Source organism: Arachis stenosperma, chromosome 6 (assembly GCF_014773155.1).
Source record: "Arachis stenosperma cultivar V10309 chromosome 6, arast.V10309.gnm1.PFL2, whole genome shotgun sequence".
NCBI classification, from domain to species: domain Eukaryota; kingdom Viridiplantae; phylum Streptophyta; class Magnoliopsida; order Fabales; family Fabaceae; genus Arachis; species Arachis stenosperma.
The window spans coordinates 29,209,164-29,227,376 of NC_080382.1; the positions used below are offsets into that span (position 1 = coordinate 29,209,164).

Consider the following 18,213-nt stretch of genomic DNA (forward strand, 5'->3'; position numbering starts at 1 on the left):
CACGCGGACGCGTGACGTGAATTGCGCTAGTGGTACGAGGGCAGCTTTGCGACCACACAATTCTCTGTTTAAATTGTGTTTTGCCAGAATTTAGGGTGACGCGATCGTGTGGATGGCCAGATGGAAATAACGGCGCGGACGCGTGGGGCACGTGTTCGCGTGGCAGGACTTATGCGACTAGCACAAATGAAGCCCAAGTCCAGCTCAACTCTCGGCCATTCACCCTTGTTACGTCGAATTGCAGGGCCACGCGTTCGCGTGGTCGACGCGGACGCGTGGCGAGGCCAATTTACACATGACGCGATTGCGTCATCCACATGGTCGCGTTGATCAAGTTGTGCCAAAGGCACGCCTCCAGCCACATTTTGGCGCATCTCTCTGTCCAATTTTCTTTATTTCCAATGCTCATGCGACGCGGACGCGTCGCGTGTGATTTCTCTCTTTTTTTATGCAAATACAGTATGCAGAAGAGGTGCAAGATATAAGCAGTAGTATAGAGAAGAGTTATAGATGAGGGAAGATAAGGAGAAGAAGAGAAACGATCATACCGTGGTGAGTTATCTCCCACCTAGTACTTTGCTTTAACGTCCTTAAGTTGGACACTTCATTAGCTCAGTTTTTTGTTGCGAGTGGATCCTCCAAGAGGAAGATATCTAACTCCTTGTTTTTCGTCACCTTCTCACCATGGTAGAGCTTCAAACGATGTCCATTAACCTTGATGAGTTCAGAGCTTGAAGGGTGACTTAGGTGAAAGACTCCGTACGGCTCAGCCTTCTCGACTCTATATGGGCCTTCCCACCTTGATCGCAGCTTGCCTGGCATGAGCCTCAGTCTAGAGTTGTAAAGGAGGACTAAATCCCCAGGTTGAAACTCTTTCCTCTTGATGTGCTGATCATGTACAGCTTTCATCTTTTCCTTGTACAGCCTTGAGTTCTCATAAGCTTCTAGGCGAAGGCTCTCCAATTCTTGCAGTTGCAACTTCCTTTCAACTCCGGCTTTCTCAAATCCCATGTTGCACTCCTTTACTGCCCAAAAAGCTTTGTGCTCTACCTCAACAGAAAGATGACATGCTTTTCCATAGACTAAGCGAAAGGGACTCATCCCAATGGGTGTCTTGTATGCTTTTCTGTATGCCCAGAGTGCATCTTGTAGCCTGGTGCTCCAGTCTCTTCTATGAGGTTTGACTATCTTTTGTAATATGCGCTTTATCTCTCTGTTAGACACCTCGGCTTGCCCATTAGTCTGAGGATGGTAGGCTGTTGCTACTTTATGAATGATCCCATGCTTCTTCAGTAATCCTATTAGTCTCCTGTTACAAAAATGGGTGCCTTGATCGCTCACGATTGCTCGTGGTGATCCAAAGCGACAAATAATGTGGTTTCTAACAAAGGAAACAACAGTGTTAGCATCATCAGTATGGGTAGAAATTGCTTCCACCCATTTAGAAACATAATCTACAGCTAACAGTATATAAAGGTGGCCATTAGAATTTGGAAATGGACCCATGAAGTCAATGCCCCATACATCAAAAATTTCACAGAATAGCATAATTTGTTGTGGCATTTCATCCCTCTGGGATATATTACCAAAACTTTGGTATGGGGGACAAGATTTACAAAATTCAGCAGCGTCTTTAAAAAGAGTAGGCCACCAGAATCCACAGTCTAAGATTTTTCTAGCTGTTCTTTGAGGGCCAAAGTGTCCTCCACTCTCAGATGAGTGATAGGCTTCTAAAATGGACTGGAATTCTGATTGAGGCACACACCTTCTAATTACCTGGTCAGCGCCACATCTCTTTAAATATGGGTCATCCCATATATAATATTTAGACTCGCTTTTCAGCTTGTCTCTTTGGTGCTTAGTAAAGTTTGGAGGAAAAGTGCGGCTAACTAGATAATTAGCGACAGGTGCATACCAAGGGATTACCTCAGATACTACTTGTAGGTAATCAAATGGAAATTTGTCAGCTATAGGAGTGGATTCATCTTTGATGTGCTCAAGGTGACTCAAGTGGTCTGCCACTAGATTCTGGTTACCACTCCTATCCTTTATTTCTAAATCAAATTCTTGTAGTAGCAGTATCCAACGTATAAGCCTTGGTTTGGATTCCTTTTTAGCTAATAAATACTTTAGAGCTCCGTGATCTGAATACACTACTACCTTAGCACCAAGTAAATAGGCTCGGAATTTATCCAGAGCAAAAACAATAGCAAGAAGCTCTTTCTCAGTAGTAGTGTAGTTAGACTGAGCAGTGTCTAAAGTCTTAGAAGCATAAGCAATGACAAAAAGATCTTTACTTTCACGTTGAGCCAGCGCTGCTCCTACTGCATGGTTGGAAGCATCGCACATGATTTCGAATGGCTGGCTCTAGTCAGGTCCTCTCACAATTGGAGCTTGAGTCAGGGCGGTCTTCAGCTTATCAAATGCTTGTTTGCAATCCTCGCTGAACTCGAACTCGATATCTTTCTGCAGTAACCTAGATAGGGGAAGTGCTACCTTACTAAAGTCCTTAATGAATCTTCGGTAAAAACCTGCATGGCCAAGGAACGAACGGACTTCCCTCACAGAGGAGGGGTAAGGCAAACTAGAAATAACATCCACCTTTGCTGGATCTACAGAAATGCCAGTATTAGACACAACATGTCCTAGTACAATTCCTTGTCTTACCATAAAATGACATCTTTCAAAATTTAATATAAGGTTTGTACTGACACATCTATCTAGTACTCTAGATAAACTATCCAAGCAAAGGCTAAAGGAATCACCATAAACGCTAAAATCATCCATAAAAACCTCCATACAGTCCTCAAGAAGGTCAGAGAAAAGACTCATCATGTACCTTTGGAAAGTAGCTGGTGCATTGTACAAGCCAAAGGGCATTCTCTTATAGGCATAAGTCCCAAAAGGACATGTAAAAGTAGTCTTTTCTTGATCTTCAGGGGCTATATGAATCTGGAAATAGCCTGTGTAACCATCTAAAAAGCAATAATGTGATTTACCTGACAGGTGATCCAGCATTTGATCAATGAATGGAAGAGGGTAGTGATCCTTACGAGTGGCTTGGTTGAGACGCCTGTAATCAATGCAGACCCTCCAGGCGTTCTGTACTCTGGTTTCTATCAGCTCTCCATGCTCAGTCTTCACTGTAGTGACTCCAGACTTCTTGGGCACCACTTGTACTGGGCTCACCCATTCACTATCTGAGATGGGGTAGATAATATCTTCCTCTAGTAGTCTGGTCACTTCCTTCTTGACAACCTCTAAGATAGTGGGGTTCAGTCTTCTTTGGGGTTGACGAACGGGTCTTGCTCTGTCTTCTAAAAATATCCTGTGCTCACAAACTTGAGGGTCGATGCCTACTATGTCTGCCAAACTCCACCCAATTGCTTTATTGTGCCTCCTCGGCATACTAAGTAATTGCTCTTCCTGTTGAGAAGTGAGGTCCCGTGCAATGATACGGGAAACTTCTGCTTGTCCTCGAGGTAAGCATATTTGAGGTGTGGAGGGAGGGGTTTCAATTCTAACTTTTGGTCAGGCTCTGGATTGTCTGGAGCTGGTGGCAGTGGTAAAGTACTTTCATTGTCCTCAGAATTCCCCACACTCGGACCTTGTCCTATGTAACGACCCAATTTCTGGTAAGTCATGATCATACTAGAAACTGAGCGCTACCAACTTGTCTTCCTAATTATTATCTATTATTTACTATATAAGCCTGATTCGTTGTTAAAAGCGTAGTTATTTTACGAGGTACTTTTTTTCTTGAAAACATTTGGATTAATAAACAGAATCATTCATAATCAATTCACAGATAATAATAGATAAAACAGTTATCAACAAACCACAAATAAATACATCACGAGTAGCTAGCAACATTCATTTATCCAGCCTTTGTTAGAGTATAGACCTTTAGTTAGAACACCCCTAGATATAGCTAGATAATAACTATATACATATACATACATATAACATCCCAGGTCCTGACCTGTTCAAGAGGTCTCTAAGCTGGCACCCAGGCTAGCCTAGACTCTATACTCACCTAGTCCCTCTAAACTACTAAAGCGAGGGAAAGTATGTTCTAAGTCTTCAAAACTCAAGTCAGGTGGAACATCATCAAAAGGTAGAACATCATTTGTTACTCCTCTGCACGATCAGACATTGCCATATGACGTCTCTCTGGTACCTCATCAAGTAGCCACACAACAGGAGTCTCGTACACAGGATTTAGGTTAAAGTTCACGTACAAACGGGGTGCGGACATTGGCTGGTCTCACAGTATATACATATAAACAGAGAATGGAATTCACCCTAGACTCAGAAGACTACCTAGAGCGGAATCCTTTTTGCAAACGGTCGTCAGCGAACTACGGAAAGAAACTCTTGCTTCCATCTGAAGGGGGAAGGGAGAGAGAAGGGGTAAGAACTGGGGAGTTCTTAGTAGGGCCGGGGTTATTAGTTACGTTCATTAATTTTGTGTTGTTTAGCAGACTAATACCAGAATATAGAGAAGTAGTAAATAGAAGACAGAAAAATAGAGAAAATAGAGAAAACAGAAAAAGATCACAAACAGAAGAATACAAGAAAGTAAAACACAGACACAAACACAGAGAATAGAATACAAACAAAGAAAGCATACATTCATGCAACGATCATAATAGAGAAAATGCACAACCAAGTATGATGCATGTCTAGTCCTAGCGCAGGTAATGAGCTCATCTGTCGGTTACATACCCGCTCCCGACGTTACCCAGCAACCTCTGTCTGGATAAGGCTTCCCTGTTGGCAATACCCATTGCAAGCAACCTTTGTCTTGCAGGGTATCCACTGCAAGCAACCTTTGTCTTGCAGGGTGGCACTTATTAGCCGATATATGCCCAACAGACTCACTGTAAGCAACCTCTGTCTTACAGGAGCAACAACACACTCACTGTAAGCAACCTCTGTCTTACAGGAGTAACAACACACTCACTGTAAGCAACCTCTGTCTTACAGGAGCACATTCATCTTGATACCTCTGTAAGCAACCTCTGTCTTACAGCAAAGCATTATAGCAAGGTATCCCAGGAAAGCGTTCTCAGTGGTCGTACCACCATCTATCTGACTGCCTCTCTGCAGCAGATTCTTACATAATCATTTTCATTATCATCATTCATTAACATTCTCATTATTCATCATCACTTTCACATTCTTATACATTACCTCTTTCTTTCTCTGTTCAATCACAACATAACAACTTTCTATAGGTGAACTTCGGCCTATAGAAATGGCACCTCTGTTAGTGAACTTCGGCTTACAGAAAAGGCGCCCCTGTAAGTGAACTTTGGCTTATAGGTATCATAACTCTCTGTAGGTGAACTTCGACCTACAGGAGCAACACCCTGAGATGCACAATTGATATTCACTGTAGGTGAACTTCGGCCTACAGGAATAACAACTCACTGTAGGTGAACTTGGGCCTACAGGACCTCTAGGGCCAATGGAAAAGCAGTAGATGAACATACAACAGAACATCGTGCCACAAGGCTTAACTCTTTATTCTTATACTCTTCTCCTCTATTCTTTTTGTTATATTACTCTTTTCTCATTATCTCTTTACTCTGTTCTCTGTATCTTTTTACTCTGCTCTAGTTACTCTTTTCTCTGCTTAACGTATGTATTTAAAGCTTATGTAAATTTCGGTATGAATAGTTAGCCTGTCCCAAGTATAGGTTCATTAAGTCTATACTGAAACAGTTTAACTTTTCATATAATACTTAACCCTAGTCGCAACTCAAGGACTAACTATGTTGCCCTAGTTCGTTCACTAATCTCTGTCTGTTTTTCTGCCATTAAAACATTACAGACTTTTTCTTCGATTTTTATCTTTTCTTTAACTTTTTATCTTTTCTTTATCTTTGCCTCACTAACATGTTATTACCACTCCCTAAGTGTTTTATGAAGGTAATTAGGAGAATTCTGCACTTAAAGTTGTCTTTCTAAAGCTTTTACAGAAAACTGCCTTTTCTGCATTATTTTATTATTTTTATTAAAATATTATTTTTAATTAAATATTATTATTTAATATTTTATTATTATTTATTATTTTATTATTAAATTTTCGAAAATTAACTCACTTTTACTTTTAACCTTTAAAATTCACTTTTTACCACCCGTAACTTTTAATATTTCTACTTTTACCACCCTAACTTTCAAAAATTACTAAACAACCCCTTAAACACCAAAAATTTTACTTCCTTGCCCTTTTTAAGATCTAAGGCCTGTTCTTCATTGTTCTTCATCACACTCAAAGTGTTCTTCATGTTCTTCATAAATTCTTCAAATTCTTTCTCTGTTTTTACCCGTTTTTCAGTCTTTTCAGCAACCGATTTTTACCAAAATTCATAATAAATTCCCAGCCACTAAAACCCCATCTTTTCCACATGATTTCAACACAAATTGAACCTCAATTTAGGGCCTAGGGTTCGTTTTTCCCAGCTGCCCAAGAACATGAACTTTAAAGCTTAAATTTCATCAAATTTCATCAGAATTTCACCAAATTTTCACCAAGAATCAATCATATATGCAACCAATTTTTAGCACAACCAAATAATACAACATTCACACATCTCAAACACAAATAATCAAGATTAATTTCGTGACACCCTACCTTGATTTGCTGCTTCAAATCCGGTTACTCTTTCAGGTGGTCCTTAAGCACTTTTTCCTCCTAAAACACATCAAGAACAACTTTAAATCCACAAACTCTCAACTGACCAAATCTCCCTCAGCACGTTAGGAAGAGATATCTCACCTTAGACTTGCTGGAAATTAACGTTTCTTGGCCCTCAAGTCAAGTTAAGCATGATTCCTAAGGAAAAACATCAAGAAAACACATGTTTTGCATGGTTTTCCTTGAAAACCGAATTGAAGAGGGAGGGAGACAGCCATCTCACCTTATTTCCAGTCTTGATAAGTCACATGGTTATGTAGAGGAAGAAGAGAGGATCATTTTGGTGAAATTGGAGTTTTGATTTGAGTTTTAGTTCAGAAGAAATCAAGCTTTGAAGATTTATGAACCAAGAACTTTCTCTCCTTTTTCTCTTGGTTATTTTCGGCCACAATGAGCAAATGAGGAAGCCTTGGGGGTTTTGGGGGTGTAGGGTGAGTTGTGATTGGTTGGCTTGGAGGTGGATTAAAATAATATTAAAATATCTCAGGTGTATAACTACTAAAACTAGATGTATCGGAACACTTGAAAAAACATCTCTAAAAATTATTTTCTGAGCTACTAGCATAAATGACACTAGTAACATATTTATTATGAGAATAGAACATGTATAATGAGGCCTTAGCATTGCTAAATTCATCAGAGAGTGCTGGTGCTAAGCTGCACCAGTAAACTGTGAACCCGGTTAAACCGATTTTCTGTTTTTAACTAAAACTGACCAGGTAACCTTATAATATCATTCAAGAAACTTTTATTACTAATATAATGATAATATTACCCTATTATCTCTCTTCTCTCATGAATCGAGTCCAGTTCGTCAAACTGAGACTATCTACGAAAAACCGGATCAAAACTCCTAACCGATACGGTTCAAAAACTATGTTCTTCGTGTCCGCGTTATCGAGCTTGCCTTGGAAAAGGTTCTAGCTTAAAGATGACATAATGACAATGAGGATTGAGATACTTGATGATATATCAAAGGTTCTCCTTTCACCGATCCTCCGGAGTTCTCCATATCTTTAGAAAAGATCTCACGTACTCAAAAATTAGGGTTGTTACATCCTATGTACTTCTCTTTAAACTCCTCCTGGTGAACTTCAGCTACGGTTTCATCTATGATGTCACACTGGAGGATAGAACGATCTTCTGGAGGGTTCTTCATAACTCTATTCAGCTTGAAGCTTACTACTCGGCCATCTATTTCAAAAGAGTATGTTCCTGCAAAAGCATCTAATTTGAACTTCGAGGTCTTCAAGAAAGGTCTTTCGAGTAGGATTGATGATGGCTTCTCTGAGTCATTTTGGGGCATCTCCAGGATGTAAAAATCAATGGGGAAAGTGAGACCTTTAATACCCACTAATACATCTTCAGCAACTCCAGCCACTATAATAATACTTTTATCTGCTAACACAAAATGAGCTGCCGACACAAAATGAGCTGCCGACCTTTTTAAGGGGGGAGCCTCAAAACATCATATACAGACAAAGGCATTATACTAACACATGCTCCTAAATCACACATGCAGTCAGAAAATATCACACCTCCAATGGTACAGTTAACCATGCATGGGCCTGGGTCACTACATTTTTCAGGTATATTTCCCATTAAAGCAGATATAGAACTACCTAAAGGAATAGTTTCTAATTCATTAATTTTGTCTTTATGTATGCATAAATCCTTTAGAAACTTTGAGTATTTAGGTACCTGTTGAATAACATCAAAAAGGGGAACAGTTACCTCAACCTTTTTGAATATTTCTACCATTTTGGGATCAGGTTCCAACTGCTTCCTGGGCTTCCTTGCAAGTTGTGGATATGGAATAGGAATGGCGTTTTCTACAGTGTCTGCGCCCTTTGGTGCTTCTTCATGTGATTTAGCGTCTTCTTCCTCAGCCATGTCCTGTATACCCTTTTCCTCCTCAATATCTTCTATTTCCACTACCTCTTCAGCTGAGGCGTGTTCTGGTGGGTTTGGCTCTTCCTGATTCCTCTCTTGCAATGTGGTGAGTGATGGCATTATGGCACCCTTTGGATTGGGTAATGGTTGAGAGGGGAGTCCACCAGAGCTTGAGGACTGGTTGTTGGAGTTGTTCAGTGATCCAATCTATGAAACAAGGGCTTGTAAAGTAGAATTCAGACCATTCAGAGTAGAAGTAAGGTTGTTTTCCATGGCCTATTGTCTCCGATCAATAGATTGTAGTAACTCATCATTAGGAGATGAAGAGGGATAAGTGATCCAAGAGGTCTGCTGAGATGCTTGAGGCTGTCTTAGATGAGGTGCCCTGTAGGCCTGATTCTGATTCTGCTGCCTGAAGTTATTATTGTTATTCCACCTCTGATGTCCATTGTTATCTCTGCCTCCTCTGTTATGATTATCCCTCCAACCCTGGTTAGAATTATCTCTCCAACCTTGGTTAGAGTTATCCTGCCATCCATGGTTATAGCTGCCTGATGAGCGGATAATTTGTATGCTTTTGGCATTGTTTTTAGTATGTTTTTAGTATCTTTTAGTTAGTTTTTAGTATATTTTTATTAGTTTTTAGTTAAAATTCACTTTTCTGGACTTTACTATGAGTTTGTGTGTTTTTCTGTGATTTCAGGTATTTTCTGGCTGAAATTGAGGGACCTGAGCAAAAATCTGATCCAGAGACTCAAAAGGACTGCAGATGCTGTTGGATTCTGACCTCCCTGCACTCGAAGTGGATTTTCTGGAGCTACAGAAGCCCAATTGGCGCGCTCTCAATGGCGTTGGAAAGTAGACATCCTGGGCTTTCCAGCAATATATAATAGTCCATACTTTGCCCAAGATTTGATGGCCCAAACCGGCGCTCAAAGTCACCTCAAGAAATTCCAGCGTTAAACGCCGGAACTGGCACCTAATTGGGAGTTAAACGCCCAAACTGGCACTAAAGCTGGCGTTTAACTCCAAGGAGAGTCTCTACACGAAAAAGCTTCATTGCTCAGCCCAAGCACACACCAAGTGGGCCCGGAAGTGGATTTTTATGTCATTTACTCATCTATGTACTAGTTTTCTATAAGTAGGACCTTTTACTATTGTATTTGGAGAGACTTTTGGTAGCTATCTTCGTTTTATGCTATCTTAGACCTTTGGGAGGCTGGCCATTCGGCCATGCCTAGACCTTGTTCTTATGTATTTTCAACGGTGGAGTTTCTACACACCATAGATTAAGGTGTGGAGCTCTGCTGTACCTCGAGTATTAATGCAATTACTATTGTTCTTCCATTCAATTCCGCTTGTTCTTTGTCCAAGATATCACTTGTTCTTCAACTTGATGAAGGTGATGATTGATGCCCATCACCATTCTCACCCATGAACAAAGTGACTGACAACCACTCTTGTTCTACAAGCATCTGAGGCTTAGTGAATATCTCTGGGATTCTTTAATCGGAATCTTCGTGGTATAGGCAGGACCTGATGGCGGCATTCAAGAGAATCCGGAAGGTCTAAACCTTGTCTGTGGTATTCTGAGTAGGATTCAATGATTGAATGACTGTGACGTGCTTCAAACCTGTAACCTACTGGGCGTTAGTGACAGACGCAAAAGAGGGATTCTATTCCGGTAGGGGAGGGAACCAAACCGGTGATTGGCAGTACTGTGACAGAGTGCGTGCATTAGCTTTCACTGCGGATGGGAGGTAGCTGCTGACAACAGTGAAACCCTACACGAGCTTGCCATGGAAAGGAGTAAGAAGGATTGGATGAAGGCAGTAGGAAAGCAGAGAGACGGAAGGGAAGGCATCTTCATACACTTGTCTGAAGCTCTTACACCAATGATATGCATAAGTATCACTATCTTTATCTTTTATATTATTTTCGTTCATCATCATATACATTTGAGTTTGCCTGACTAAGATTTACAAGATGACCATAGCTTGCTTCAATGCTAACAATCTCCGTGGGATCGACCCTTACTCACGTAAGGTATTACTTGGACGACCCAGTGCACTTGCTGGTTAGTTGTGCGAAGTTGTGTAATGCCATGGTATTGAGCTACCCAGCTTTTGGAGCCATTACCGGGGATTATGAGAGTTGTGAAAAAGTATTGTTCACAATTTCGCGCACCAAGTTTTTGGCGCCGTTGCCGGGGATTGTTCAAGTTTTGAGCAAGCTTTTGGTAACAATGCCTGGGATTGTTCTAGTTTGGACAACTGACGGTTCATCTTGTTGCTTAGATTAGGTATTTTTTTTCGAAATTCTTGAAGGTGAATTCTAGAGTTTCATGATGATTTGTTGAAATCTGGCTGGCTGAGAAGCCATGTCTAATCTGATTGGACCGAGGTTTCAACTTATCACCACAAGAGCTTGATGATTTTCATCAATTTTGCTTTTGGGGCAGTGATCCGCTAAGGCTTGGCTGACCTTTGGTCATGTCTAGTGTTTTGGACCAAAGCTTTCTTTGAAAGCTTGGCTGGCTGTGAAGCCATGTCTAATTCCTGGACCGGAGTCTTAGACTAGCATTGCACTGATTCCTGGAATTCTCATTAAGAATTTTGATACCTTTTTCCACTTAATTTTCGAAAAACACAAAAAAATTTACAAAATCATAAAAACCAAAAAAAAAATATTTGCTGTTTCTTGCTTAAGTCGAGTGTCTCATCTTAAGTTTGGTGTCAATTGCATGCATTCATTCATGTGTCTTAAGGATCTTCAAGTAATTCTTGATGATTTCTTACTCTAATCTTTGAATTCTTTTGGCTTGAGTATTTATGTGTCTCATATAGTGTCAGTAGTACACAAACTGCTAAGTTTGGTGTCTTGCATGCATTGTTATTTGATTCTTGTTGCATTTTGATTATTAAAAAATCCAAAAATATTTTTAATTTGTGTCTTTTCAAGTCAATAATACAAAGAATTGAAGATTCAGAACATACTGCAGAGGAATTATACAGAAAAAGCTGAGCATTCAAAAATGCCCAGTGAAGAAGGCAGACTGGCGTTTAAACGCCAGCCAGGGTACCTGGTTGGGCGTTTAACGCCCAAAAAGGTAGCATTTTGGGCGTTAAACGCCAGAATGTATACCATTCTGGGCGTTTAACGCCAGGATGGTGCTAGGGGGAAGATTTTATTTTCAAATCAATCTTTTTTCAAGTTTTCAAAGTTTTTCAAAACCAAATCTTTTTCAAATCATATCTTTTCAATCAAATGTTTTCAAAATCAATTTCTTTCCTTTTTCAAAGATACTTACTAACAATTAATGATTTGATTGAACATTTTTTGCCTTTTCTATTAAGGAAGGTTTTATGTTTGAATCATATCTTTTCTTGTTAGGCAAGTCATCAATTTTTTTAAATCACATCTTTTCAAATTGTTTTCAAATCATATCCTTTAAAATTGTTTTCAAATCATATCTTCTCAATCACATCTTTTTAAAACCATAACTTTTCAATCAAATCTTTTTAATCACATTTTTTTAAATAGTTTTCAATCAAATCTTTTTAATTTCTAATTTCAAAATCTTTTTCAAAAATCACTTGATTTCTTTTTCACTTTTAATTTTCGAAAATTATCAATCAAATTTTCAAAATGTTTTCAAAATCTTTTAATTGAATTTTCGAAAATTCTCTTCCCTCCTTCCCACATCCTTCTATTTATGGAGTACCACTCCTTCTAAATGCACAATTCGAACCTTATCTAATTAAAGTTCGAATTCTTCTTCTCCTTCTTCTTTCTATTTTTCTTTTCCTCTGACACTTCAAGGAATCTCTATACTGTGACATAGAGGATTCCACATTTTCTTTCTCTCTTCTCTTTCATATGAGCAGGAGCAGAGACAAAGGCATTCTTGTTGAAGCTGACCCTGAACCTGAGAGAACCTTGAAGCGAAAACTAAGAGAAGCCAAGGCACAACTCTCTTTAGAGGACCTAACCGAATTCTTCAAGGAAGAAGAATACATGGCAGCCGAAAACAACAACAATGCCAACAATGCAAGGAAGGTGCTGGGTGACTTCACTGCACCTACTCCTGATTTCTATGGGAGAAGCATCTCTATCCCTGCCATTGGAGCAAACAACTTTGAGCTTAAGCCTCAATTAGTTTCTCTAATGCAACAGAATTGCAAGTTCCATGGACTTCCAATGGAAGATCCTCATCAGTTCTTAGCTGAATTCTTGCAAATCTGTGACACAGTCAAGACTAATGGGGTTAACCCTGAGGTCTACAGACTGATGCTATTCCCTTTTGCTGTAAGAGACAGAGCTAGAATATGGTTGGATTCTCAACCTAAAGAAAGCCTGGACTCTTGGGAAAAGCTAGTCAATGCCTTCTTGGCAAAGTTCTTTCCACCACAAAGATGGAGTAAGCTTAGAGTGGAAGTCCAAACCTTCAGACAGAAGGATGGAGAATCCCTCTATGAAGCTTGGGAAAGATACAAACAATTAATCAGAAGATGTCCTTCAGACATGCTTTCTGAATGGAGCATCATAGGTATTTTCTATGATGGTCTCTCTGAACTATCTAAGATGTCCTTGGATAGCTCTGCTGGAGGATCTCTTCATCTGAAGAAGACGCCTGCAGAAGCTCAAGAATTGATTGAAATGGTTGCAAATAACCAATTCATGTACACTTCTGAAAGGAATCCTGTGAACAATGGGACTAGTCAGAAGAAAGGAGTTCTTGAGATTGACACTCTGAATGCCATATTGGCTCAGAACAAGATATTGACTCAACAAGTCAATTTGATTTCTCAAAGTCTGTCTGGAATGCAAAATGCACCAAACAGTACTAAGGATGCTTCATCTGAGGAAGAAGCTTATGATCCTGAGAACCCTTCAATGAAAGAGGTGAATTACCTAGGAGAACCCTATGGAAACACCTATAATTCTTCATGGAGAAATCACCCAAATTTCTCATGGAAGAATCAAGAGAGACCTCAACAAGGTTTCAATAACAATAATGGTGGAAGAAACAGGTTTAGCAATGGCAAGCCTTTTCCATCATCTTCTCAGCAACAGACAGAGAGTTCTAAGCAGAATACTTCTGACTTAGCAACAATGGTCTCTGATCTAATAAAGACCACTCAAAGTTTCATGAATGAAACAAGGTCCTCCATCAGAAATTTGGAAGGACAAGTGGGACAGCTGAGCAAGAAAATTACTGAACTCCCTCCTAGTACTCTTCCAAGTAATACAGAAGAAAATCCAAAAGGAGAGTGCAAAGCCATAAACAACATGGCCGAATATGGAGAGGAAAGAGAGGAGGAGGACGCCACTGAGGAAGACCTCAGTGGGCGTGTACCAATCTCCTCTGAGTTCCTCAATGAGGAACAATGGGAATCTGAGGCTCAAAATGAGACCATAGAGATTCCATTGGACTTACTTCTGCCATTCATGAGCTCTGATGAGTATTCTTCCTCTGAAGAGGATGAGTATGTCACTGAAGAGCAAGTTGCTAAATACCTTGGAGCAATCATGAAGCTAAATGACAAGTTATTTGGAAATGAGACTTGGGAGGATGAACCACCTTTGCTCACCAAAGAACTGGATGACTTGTCTAGGCAGAAACTGCCTCAAAAGAGGCAGGATCCTGGGAAGTTTTCTATACCTTGTACCATAGGCACCATGACCTTCAAAAAGGCCTTGTGTGACTTAGGGTCAAGTGTAAACCTCATGCCCCTCTCTGTAATGGAGAAATTAGGGATCTTTGAGGTGCAAGCTGCGAGAATCTCATTAGAGATGGCAGACAATTCAAGAAAACAAGCTCATGGACTTGTAGAGAATGTTTTGGTGAAGATTGAAGACCATTACATCCCTACTGATTTCATAGTCCTAGAGACTGGGAAGTGCATGGATGAATCCATCATCCTTGGCAGACCCTTCCTAGCCACAGCAAAGGCTGTGATTGATGTTGATAGAGGAGAGTTGATCATTCAAGTGAATGGAGAATCCTTGGTGTTTGAGGCCCAAGGACATCCCTCTATCATCATGGAGAGGAAGCATGAAGATCTTCTCTCAAAATAGAGCCAAGCAGAGCCCCCACAGTCAAACTCTAAGTTTGGTGTTGGGAGGCCACAACCAAACTCTAAGTTTGGTGTTGAACCCCCACATTCAAACTCTAAGTTTGGTGTTGGGAGGTTTCAACACGGTTCTGAGTATTTCTGAGGCTCCATGAGAGTCCTCTGTCAAGCTAATGACATTAAAGAAGCGCTTGTTGGGAGGCAACCCAATGTTTTATAGTTAACTATTTTCTTTTGTTATTTTATCTTTTTTGTAGGTTGATGATCATAAGAAGTCACAAAAACAATGAAAAAAGCAAAAACAGAATGAAAAACAGGAAGAAAAACAGCACACCCTGGAGGAAGAAGCTGCTGGCGTTTAAACGCCAGTAAGCCTAGCAGTTGGGCGTTTAACGCCCAGTCTGGCACCATTCTGGGCGTTTAACGCCAGAAAGGGGCACCAGACTGGCGTTAAACGCCAGAAAAGGGCAACAACCTGGCGTTAAACGCCAGGAATGGGCACCAGCCCGGCGTTTAACGCCAGAAATAGCTCAAAACGTGATTTTGAGCAACATTTGGTGCAGGGATGACTTTTCCTTGACACCACAGGATCTGTGGACCCCACAGGACCCCACCATCACTCTCTCTCTTCTTCCCCCATTCACCAATCACCTCAATACCTCTTCCCCAAAAAACCCTTCACCTATCAAATCCCATCTATCTCTTCACCACTCACATCTATCCTTCATAAATCCCCACCAACCTCACCCTTCAAATTCAAACCACTTTCCCTCCCAAACCCACCCATCATGGCCGAACCATTACCCCCCTCTCTCCTATATATACCCTTCTTCAACCCTTCATTTTCACACAACCTAAACACCCCTTCTTTCCCTTCTTGGCCGAACACACCACCTTCCCCCTCTTCCTCATTTCTTCTTCTTCTACTCTCTTCTTTCTTCTTTTGCTCGAGGACGAGCAAACATTTTAAGTTTGGTGTGGTAAAAGCGTTGCTTTTTCATAACCATTTATGGCATCCAAGGCCGGAGAAACCTCTAAAAAGAGGAAAGGGAAGGCAAAAGCTTCCACCTCCGAGTCATGGGAGATGGATAGATTCCTCTCAAGGGTGCATCAAGTCCACTTCTATGAAGTTGTGGCCTTGAAGAAGGTGATCCCCGAAGTCCCCTTTTCACTCAAAAAGGGTGAATATCCGGAGATCCGCCATGAGATCCGAAGAAGAGGTTGGGAAGTGCTTACCAACCCCATTCAACAAGTCGGAATCTTAATGGTTCAAGAGTTCTATGCCAATGCATGGATCACCAAGAACCATGACCAAAGTGTGAACCCGAATCCAAAGAATTATCTCACTATGGTTCGGGGAAATACTTGGATTTTAGTCCGGAGAGTGTGAGGGTGGCGTTCAACTTGCCTATGATGCAAGGAGATGAGCACCCTTACACTAGAAGGGTCAACTTTGATCAAAGGTTGGACCAAGTCCTCACAACCATATGTGAAGAGGGCGCACAATGGAAGCAAGATTCAAGAGGAAAGCCGGTTCAATTAAGAAGGCATGACCTCAAGCCCGTGGCTAGAGGATGGTTAGAGTTCATACAACGCTCAATCATTCCCACTAGCAACCGGTCCGAAGTTACCATAGACCGGGCCATCATGATCCATAGCATCATGATTGGAGAAGAAATAGAAGTTCATGAGGTTATAGCCCAAGAACTCTACAAGGTGGCGGACAAGACCTCCACTTTGGCAAGGTTAGCCTTTCCTCATCTCATCTGTCACCTCTGTTATTCAGTTGGAGTTGACATAAAGGGAGATACCCCCATTGATGAGGACAAGCCCATCACCAAGAAAAGGATGGAATACACAAGAGACCCCTCTCACCATGAGATCCCTGAGATTCCTCAAGGGATGCACTTTCCTCCACAAAATTATTGGGAGCAACTAAACACCTCCCTAGGAGATTTGAGTTCCAACATGGGACAACTAAGGGTGGAGCATCAAGAACACTCCATTCTCCTCCATGAAATTAGAGAAGACCAAAGAATCATGAGGGAGGAGCAACAAAGACAAGGAAGAGACATTGAGGAGCTCAAGCACTCCATAGGATCTTCAAGAGCAAGAAAGAGCCGCCATCACTAAGGTGGACCCATTCCTTGATTTCCTTGTTCTTTATTCTTCTGTTTTTCGATTTTTATGCTTTATGTTTGTCCATGTTTGTGTCTTGTGATCATTAGTATCTTAGTGTCTATGCCTTAAAGTTATGAATGTCCTATGAATCCCTCACCTTTCTTAAATAAAAACGTGCTTAATTGAGAAAGGAAAGAATTGCATGAATTCTGAATTTTATAATAGTTTAATTATTTTGATGTGGTGGCAACACTTTTGTTCTCTGAATGTATGCTTGAACAGTGCATATGTCTTTTGAACTTGTGGTTCATGAATGTTGGCTCTTGAAAGAATGATGAAAAAGGAGACATGTTACTGAGGATCTGAAAAATCATTAAAAATGATTCTTGAAGCAAGAAAAAGCAGAAAAAAAAGAGAAAAAGCAAACGAAAAAAAAAGAGAAAAAAAAGAAAAACCGAAAAAAAAAGAGAAAGAAAAAAAAAGAATAAGAGTTGTGATCCAAGGCAAATAAGAGTGTGCTTAAGAACCCTGGACACCTCTAATTGGGGACTTTAGCAAAGCTGAGTCACAATCTGAAAAGGTTCACCCAATTATGTGTCTGTGACATGTATGTATCCGGTGGTAATACTGGAAGACAGAGTGCTTTGGGCCACGGCCAAGACTCAAGAAATAGCTATGTTCAAGAATCATCATACTTTACTAGGAGAATCATTAACACTATCTGGATTCTGAGTTCCTAAAGAAGCCAATCATTCTGAATTACAAGGGATAGAGTGAGATGCCAAAACTATTCAGAGGCAAAAAGATAAAAGCCCCGCTCATCTAATTAATACTGATCTTCATAGATGTTTTTGGAGTTCATTGCATATTCTCTTCTTTTTATCTTATTTGATCTTTAGTTGCTTGGGGACAAGCAACAATTTAAGTTTGGTGTTGTGATGAGCGGATAATTTGTATGCTTTTTGGCATTGTTTTTAGTATGTTTTTAGTATCTTTTAGTTAGTTTTTAGTATATTTTTATTAGTTTTTAGTTAAAATTCACTTTTCTGGACTTTACTATGAGTTTGTGTTTTTCTGTGATTTCAGGTATTTTCTGGCTGAAATTGAGGGACCTGAGCAAAAATCTGATCCAGAGACTCAAAAGGACTGCAGATGCTGTTGGATTCTGACCTCCCTGCACTCGAAGTGGATTTTCTGGAGCTACAGAAGCCCAATTGGCGCGCTCTCAACGGCGTTGGAAAGTAGACATCCTGGGCTTTCCAGAAATATATAATAGTCCATACTTTGCCCAAGATTTGATGGCCCAAACCGGCGCTCAAAGTCACCTCAAGAAATTCCAGCGTTAAACGCCGGAACTGGCACCTAATTGGGAGTTAAACGCCCAAACTGGCACTAAAGCTGGCGTTTAACTCCAAG

At 40.5% G+C, this 18,213-nt stretch overlaps 1 non-coding gene across 1 annotated transcript; it reads right to left on the bottom strand.

Annotated features, from left to right (window-relative positions):
* Positions 1 to 13,021: 13,021 nt before the first annotated feature.
* Positions 13,022 to 13,129, bottom strand: LOC130938240 (small nucleolar RNA R71). Its single transcript, XR_009069413.1, has one exon. It is a non-coding gene; the product is annotated as a small nucleolar RNA R71 (small nucleolar RNA).
* Positions 13,130 to 18,213: the final 5,084 nt, after the last annotated feature.